This window comes from Mastomys coucha, unplaced genomic scaffold (genome assembly GCF_008632895.1).
Source record: "Mastomys coucha isolate ucsf_1 unplaced genomic scaffold, UCSF_Mcou_1 pScaffold14, whole genome shotgun sequence".
NCBI classification, from domain to species: Eukaryota; Metazoa; Chordata; class Mammalia; order Rodentia; family Muridae; genus Mastomys; species Mastomys coucha.
Window position 1 is genome coordinate 78,556,634 of NW_022196896.1, and position 9,291 is coordinate 78,565,924.

Sequence of the window (9,291 nt, forward strand, 5' to 3'; positions counted from 1 at the left end):
GGATCTGTAGGGAGGCAAGGAGGAGTTAAAGACAGATAAAAGTAGTAGGTAGGTATAGTAACAATAAAAATGTATGAAAGTGTCATAAGGAATCATACTGTTAAATATTTACCTAAGAAGAAACATATATGTATGGATGTGTACATGTATATATGCATATAGCTCTGTGTATACAGATGCATATACAGTTTAATAAACTTTTTGTATCTTTGGTGAGGGTACTTCTGAGAGCCAAAACAAAACAAAAGAAAACAACAACAACAACAACAACAACAAAATATAGCTGGTAAACCCCTGAATACCAGGCATGAGAATTTTCCATTTGAGTTGTTGGCCAGAACTAACAAGAGACTCCCCCAAGATATATTCTATTGCTATTGCCTCCCTTTTATCCCCCAGAAGGTGGAAGGTAAGTTTATGCTATTTAAGACACATGTACTTCAGAAGCAGCACTCAAGAGGATCCTGAAGTAGAAATCTCTTGAGTACCCCTCTCTCAGGACTAGTTTTAATGGTACCCAAAAGCACATGCGAGCTTTCAAAGGAGGGAGTCAAACAAGAGTCCAACCTTGCTATGCCTCTTATGAACCACATCAACAAGGAGAATATCATGATATTCTAAGGAGACAGTAGTAGAATACATGCCTTCAAGGCAGCTACCAGCTCCAGTTGGACTTGGAACCTGGACAACCAGAGGGAAACTAGGTCTTGTATTGGGAACCTAGTTTACTACTCACTGCTAATGAAGTCACATTGACTGATGGAGAATCTACAACCACTAATTGACTGAACTAGCATGATTTTTAACAACAATTTATAAAAATTTATTTTTATACATAGTTTAAATACAACCTTTACTCATTTTCAAGCATACCTCTCTTATCAACAAACAAAGGTGACTACAGGTAAACACAATCAATCAAAACACAAGGCTATGGCACACAGTCATAATGGATACACCTACAGAGTACTCCTTTGCCCAAAGCTCAGGGAATAAGAAGGGCAAAAATATTTTAAACAGGCAGAGGATCAAAGAGTTTGTTGTCAGGGTATGTCTCCTGGTAAAAACAGAAGCCCTACCATAAAGTCTCACCACTATGCATGCCCAAATATGAACTGAATAAGGATAATACCAATGGAAATGACAAAGTGACTAGGGAAAGTCCTTGAGGCCTCAACTCTACACAACCCTACAGGCAACTGAGGAAGACTGGTGAAAGGAAAGGTGATCCTTCCCAAGCAAGAGGGTTGCAATTGGTTGTTTAAGTGATAAGTACAAAAAGCATACATACAAGTAACAGACTTATTTATGTTATACTGACTGAGCAGTTATATTTATGAATATATATGTATATGCATATATGTATATGCATACAATAATAATTAGTAAAAAACAGATTATTAATGTATAAGAGAACAAGAATGGTATTTAGAAAGATTTGGAGGGAGGAAAGAGAAGGTAATAGTGTTTTAAATTTATTATTAATCTCAAAAATAAAATGAAGAAAGAATTTAGATATTCGTTCTTCTATGTTTTGGGAGGTATGACAGGAGAACTGAAAATATTTCAAAAGAAATAAATATACCTTAGGATGTAGCTCAAAGGTTGGGTCCTTTGCCAAGCATAGACATGGACTGGGATTTGTTCTTCAAGGTCAACTGATACTAATTTCTCTCTAAGAGAAAATAAAAGGAAAAGTAAACTTTAACCCTTAAAATATTGGAATGTGTTCTTGTAGAAAGTTGAAAAAATACAGCAAAAACAAAAACAGAAGAAGAAGAATATTCTAAAATAAAAGAATAGATATGTGGAATCACATTGTCCGTCTTCATTTACAAGTGCTACTAAATCAGAATTCTTCTTATGTGGTACATGAAAGACATAAATCAGCTTCTTCGTTACTGTGGTGACCCAGGGTTATAGTACCAAGTTGCTAGTATGTGACTAGTGCTTCTTGTTTCTGCATCATATCATCATTTCATTATCATCTCATGGAGTGTAAAGGGAAATAGACTACAGACAATGAGCTCAACTTACCCATTTACAGCAACATGGCTCCTATGATAATAAAACCATTGCTGATAAGGGAATTGATCCATCTCCTAAACAAAGCTACCATATTCTAATCAGTTTTTACTTGTAAACTCTGCTGAAATAATTAGCTTTAAACAGGAAATCTGGAAGGAATATTCAAATATAGTGTACCACTCATCTCACTCCCAAAATATATTCATTTCATCCAATATACATTAAATCCTTAACTTACCTGCACACTAAGTTAAAACACTGATGTCTAGAGTCTTATGTAAATTAAGTAGGTTATACTTCAGGCAAAAAAGTCCTTTGTCAAAATTTTCTAAAGCCTGTGAAAGTGAAATGAAGTATATGTGGGTTCATAATACGTTATGATTATGAAGTAAGCTTAATATCCACATTACCATGCTCTAAATGTAAAATGGGAATTCAAAAAAGAACACAAACTCTAAGTGAATAAGCAAAGCAACAACTAAAACTTCCAGAGATAACTTGTCTGACTCTTAACAAAGGGATCAGGGGCTGCCTCCTATTCTTTTGTCTGTTTTTGGGAGCCTAACTACCCCATTATCTCCTACAGCCTTAGTTAGAGTAGAAATGTCTAGTTTTTTTCTGTTGTTGTTGTTGTTGTTGTTGTTGTTTGGTTTTTGGTTTTTGTTTTTTTTATACTTGACATACTATGCTTGGCTGATATATCTGGGATACTTGCTCTTTTTTGAAGAAAAAATAGGAGTGGATCTGGGGTATAGAGTTGTTGTGCGAAAGGTACTGGGAGAAGAGGATGGAAGGGACTCTGATGTTGTATAATAATAATAATAATAATAATAATAATAATAATAATAATAATAATGATGATGATGATGATGATGATGATGATGATAATAATAATAATAATAATAATAATAATAACAATAATAGTAGGACTCCAAGAAGTTAGGTAGCCTGACCCTTATGTTTTGAAAACTGACAGGTTGAGTTTCACATCTACATCTGCTCATTCTTGAGATGCTTGCTAGTGGTGCTATAGTTCTGAAGTATTATAGTCCTAAATCAGAAGAAGCAACTGTTCTGACCTCATTGTCTAGATTCTGATAGTTGATAGCATCCTGACGTCTTTGTGGGATGACTGATCCTGTCAAAAATCTTGGTCAGTGCCCAGGATCTCCACCATAGACTTTGAAACTTAAGTGGAGTACATTTGCCACACAGCTGTGGCATCCTAGGAAGTGGCTAATTAGGGCACTGGATGATAACACGATGTATGACTGCTAAATTCCAGCATATCAGTATGATTCAAACTTCCACTGGATATAGTTCCTGTTAAGGGAATATAGGAATTCTGTACTGCCAGTGGCATGATTTGGAACTAATGGGTTAAGATCAAAGACAAAAATTCATTTTCAAACTTCTCATCTGCCTTAAAACTTTGTCATCAATTCTTAGTTGTCTTGATACATAAAAACTGTTGGTTTTTTTTTCATAGTAATTCTTTCCAAACAACTTTTAGCTTAGCTACTATGTTTTTTATATATTTTTCCAAACATGTTTGATTACTCTTTACTTGCCCAGGCTGTGAGCTTACCAAAACTTTCCATTATACTTCTGTTTTAATGATAAATCTGGTCTTAAAATGACTCTTTATGCTGTTACATCTGTTTTATGTGATCATTTGTATATGCTTGGTCCAGAGAGTGGTGCACTATTAGGAGGTTTGGCCTTGCAGGAGTAGCTGTAGACTTCTTGAAGTAGGTGGATCACTATGGTATGGGCTTTTAGACCCTCATCCTAGCTACCTGAAAGCCAGTCTTCTTCTAGAAGCCTTGAAAAAAGATAAAGATGTAGAACTCTCAGTTTCTCCTGCACCATGCCTATCTGGACTCTGTCATACTCCCATCTTGATGATAATGGACTGAACCTCTGAATGTGTAAGCCAGCCACAATTAAATGTTTTCCTTATAACAGTTGCCTTCGTCATGGTGTCTGTTTACAGCACTGAAACACTAAGACACTGTTTGCAATATTAAGATGATTGAATCCTAACCTCCCCTTCTACTGTCTCATGTCTGTCATATCTGGGTTGATGGTCCTTAGATTTTGAATTTATTGAAGCCTCATAATAAAATAAAACCCTGTGAAGGCCCTTGCATTTTATCTCCACCTATTCGCTAACTTGGAGACCAGAAGAGGGCCTTTGCCTTGGATCAGGTTTGGCCAACATTTTCAGGACCCCCAGATTGGTTATATGGGTATAGGAATCCAAATGCAGGTCCTTACTATCCAGTAAGTCTTCCTAAACACTAAGCACTTTCCCCATTACCATTAATTCCTTCTTAGTGCACTCTGCTTCTGATTACTTTCTATTAATTATAAATTGTTCAGTAATACAGTACATGCTTACAATATTCAGGGCCTTGAGCTCAATACTTAGCATCACCTAATCCATGTCACCCCACACATCTCCCAAAAGAAAACAAAACTGAGTGCTTGTATCTAAAGTGATGCAAGATTCATTTATTTTCCGGAGTGCGAGTTATGAAGAAAAATTTTTAACTACTGCAAGACACAAATGAAGTCATGTAGCAATAAGGATACTCAGCAGAATGCTCAATATTGTAGTGCACACCAGCACTCACCTCTCCTGTGACATTTAGCTTAGCTAAAATTATATATGTATATATATTATATATATCATATTTATATAACACATTACAATTTTGAAATAATTTCATGTATATCTATATCTATATCTATATATCTATATATATATATATATATTTATATATATTATAACCTTGAAAGTACACAGCAATCATATACCTGGGGAGAGGGGAATAATTATAATTCCCCCCAAAATAATAAAAAAGCAATTAAAATTGTCTAAATTTTAAAGTGATAAATTTATGTCAGTTATTATAAAAACAAATGTGTCATGCAGGTTAATCTATTTATATCTGATATAGAATTTCAGTATATGAAAATGTAGAGAAGAGAATTACAGTGAAAATCCAGGTATAAATCAGGGTAAACTGGATGGATTGGGAGATGAATTAATAGATGAATAGATATTATATCTCTAGAGTCATAGAGATAGATAGATAGATAGATAGATAGATAGATAGATAGATAGATAGATAGATGGATGGATGGATGGATGGATGGATGGATGGATGGATGGATGGATGGATGGATGGATAGATAGATAGACCCCCAAAGCAGCAGTTCATTCATTTTTTAATCTTCTCAGTCCTTAAATAATGAAGTTAAAGATTATGGAGTCAACAGTCTTCATTCTTGTTTTAACTAGTTACATAATTTACTAATTGATATTAGTATGTGGGTAGCATCATCCTCTGGGTTTGGAGTCCTTAACGATATAGTAGTGGATAAAATAAACTGAGTATTAGAGGCGTACGTACGTTTACTTTTCTCCTCTTTTGGCTGAAAGTATTATAGGACTATTTTAAGTTCCTGGAGCCTAATTTTTCCTATATATCTTTGCTATGATCGACTTTAAACTAGAATGGTAAACTAAAAATTCATCTTTTTTTTTTCAAGATACTTTTGCCAGAGTATTTCATTAAGTCAATCTAGCCAAATAAGACAACTTCAGGTTATTAAGATAGCTTGGTTTCAATAATTAGGCGGAGATGACTGATGATGTCAGCTAACTCTGGTCTTCATGCATTTGTACAGATATACATAGATTCATACATACAAAAGAAATCTTAGATGTGTGAACAGTTAGCTTCAAATGTAATCTAGAGTGAATGCATTTCATGACATTCTCCTGTTACAGAAAATTAAGAAAATAATAAAGGAGTGTCAATGGCAACAACCAAGAGTATGCATGGCCATCTTCTGGAGGATTTGTTGCTAATCTTCACACCTCAGATTAAGCCATTGTTTGTAGTTTGCCTAATATATTCTCATTAAGATTTTATTTTGTCATGACAATTGACTATATATTCTAAATTTTCCTCTTTCACAAAAAACCCATTCAGGTTTCAGGAGATGTTACTTATTGATGTTCCACCATTTGCTAACACATTTAGTTTGAAGGGAAATTTGATATGCTGCATAGTCTGTGTACCTGGGGGAAACTTTCTGGAGTGTTTCACACATTACACTCCAGATGAAATCTTGTCAGAATGCTGCAGACACCTTTCTTATAAGTATGCAGAAAACATTACTCTCCGGAGTGTATTCTATTTGCACAAAAATTGTTAGAAAAACTCCCAGTCGGTATTTGTTGAAAACCGTTTCTCTACTTAGTATTTGCATATTCTTTACAAAATTGATGAGAAAATAAAACATCTGTGAGTAAAACCTACACCGTTATGGACATGCCTCAGTCAGTTTTACTAAATGTATTAAGAATTTTTAAGTATATTTTGTAGACAAAATATATCAATTAGTATCGAAGTCTTACCTATGTTTTAAGTTCAATTCCTATGACATATTTTTCTATTTCAAAATACTTTTATGATTAAAATACTCTTGAAACTTCAATGGCAATTTATTTTTGAGATTTTGAAAGATTTACTTCATATGTACTGGTGCATGTTTGGCACAGCTTATGTAGAGGTCAGAATACATTTCTCACTGAAGTTGGCAGGGACAAGAACTGTGACCATGTCTACCTATAACCTGAAGTTTTGTTGCCCCTGTTCTGTTGAGCTCATTTTGTTTTAGGGTTTAGGTGATTTTCTGTTAAACTTGTTTGTCAAGTCAGCAAAGAGAGACCATGTAGATTCCTAGTGTATATCCTAAGATAAGACATCTTTTCTTCTATATTACAAAACCTCTAATCCTGCTTAGCTCACAGCATCTCAGACCAGCCTCTTCCTAGTTTTGCAGACCATGCATACAGTCTGCCTTCTTGAACTGAGTTTTGTTTTCCTTTTCAGAAAATATAAGGTTAAAAAATGCACAAAAATGTGATTATAGTTTGGGAAATTTTTTTTTTAACAAATGCACATATTACTAATGACAACTTAGGTTTTACTTGAAATGTGATGCCAGAATCGCTATAGATTATTGTTTAGAAAGTGTTTTGTCTGGTTTTCTGGAGTCTAACTTCTTGAGTTCTTTGTATATATTGGATATTAGCATCTATTAGCTGTAGGATTGGTAAAGATCTTTTCCCAATCTGTTAGTTGCCATTTTGTTCTATTGACAATGTGCATTGCCTTACAGAAGCTTTGTAATTTTATGAAGTCCCACTTGTCTCTTTATCTTAGAGCATAAGCCATTGTTGTTCTGTTCAGGAAATTTTCCCTTGTGCCTATGTATTCAAAGGTTTTCCCCATTCTCGCTTCTATTAGATTCAGTGTATCTGGTTTTATGCAGAGGTTTTTGATCCACTTGGACTTGAGCTTTTTACAGGGAGATAAGAATGGATCAATTTTCATTCTTCTATATGCTGACTGCCAGTTGAAACAGAACCATTTGTTGCAAATGCTCTTTTTTCCACAGGATGGTTTTAGCTTCTTTGTCAAAGATCAAGTGACCATAGGTGTATGGTTTCATTTTTGGGTTTCAACTCTATTCCATTGATCTATCTCTATCTCTGTATCAATACCATGTAGTTTTTATCACTATTGCCCTGTAGTATGGCTTGAAGGTAGGGATGGTGATTTCCCCAGATGTTCTTTCATTGTTCAGAATAGTTTTCACTATCTTGGGGTTTTCTGTTATTTGAGAATTGCTCTTTTTAATTCTATGAAGAATTGAGTTAGAATTTTGATGGGAATTGCATTGAAGTTAGACTTCAGAGAACCAAATAACCCTATAAAATTAGAGAACATAGGTAAACAGAGGATTCTCAACTGAGGAATCATGAATGTCCAAGAAGGACCTAAAGAAATTTACAATATCCTTAGTCATCAGGGAAATGTAAATCAAAATGACCCTGAGATTCTACCTCAGAACAGTCAGAATGGCTAAGATCAAAAACTCAGGTGACAGCAGATGCTGGCGAGGATATAGAGAAAGAGGAACACTCTTATATTGCTGGTGGGATTGGAACCTGAGGCAACCATTCTGGAAATCAATGTGTTGGTTTCTCAGAAAATTGGACATAGTACTACCTGAGGACCCAGTTATAGCAGTCCTGTGCATATACCCAGAAGATGCTCCAACATGTAACAGGGATACATCCTCCACTATGTTCATAGTAGCCTTATTTATAATATCTAGAAGCTGGAAACAATCCAGATGTCCCCCAACAGAGGGGACAATGGGTACAGAAAATGGAGTACATTTAGAAAATGGAGTACTACTGAATTATTAAAGACAATGACTTCATGAAATTTGCAAATGGATGGATGTAGAAAATATCATTCTGAATGACATAACTCTGTCACAAAAGAGCACACATGGTATGCATTCAATGATAAGTGGATATTAGGCAAAGAGGGTGGAATACTGATGATACAACTCACAGACCACATGAAGCTCAAGAAGAAAGAAGACCAAAGAAGCTGAAGGAGCCTTATCTGGCATCATAGGGAGGGGAGGCCCTTCGTTCTGTAAAGGTTTGATGCCCCAGTGTAGAGTAATGCAATTGCATTGTGGCAGGAGTGGGTGGGTTGGTGGGTGGGGGAGCACCCTCATAGAAACAGAGTAAGAGGGGATAGAATAGGAGTTTGCAGAAGGGAAACCGGAAAAGGGGTTAAAATTATGCTACACACACTCGTCTACTCCAGTCACATCCAAAATATCGGGGATAAAATCCTGATAAGGGATAGAGGCAATAAGACCCCAAAAGGGGTTCTGTGCCTCCTGCATTTCAGACTAGTCACTGCTATCCCCTAACTCAGACGTGTTCCAGATTAGTCCTTCCAATCGTCAACATGCCCCCATAATTAGGCATAAAGGTATCCCAAGAAATGATTCATAAATGGTTAAGATTGGGCATTGTGTCCTGGCCGACACAATGTTTCCAACTATCCTAGTCTAATACCAAGCTGTCCATAGCTTGCAATTTCTCTAGCAATAGAGGTCGAGTACATTCCTTAGGGCAATAGATAGTTTACAATAGAGAGTAATCGAAGGGCTTCCACTCAAGGACATTAGCTAGAAGTGTTAGGTCAGGTCGGAACTCCCCACTGCTTACCCCTAGCCAGAGCCAGAGAATTAGCAGGAAATGCTAGATTGAAACCTCCTGGTCAGAGAGTGCATACCGTAATTGTTCTTTTGTGATTGGGTTACCTCACTCTGGATGATATTCTCCAGATCCATCCATTTCCCTAAGAA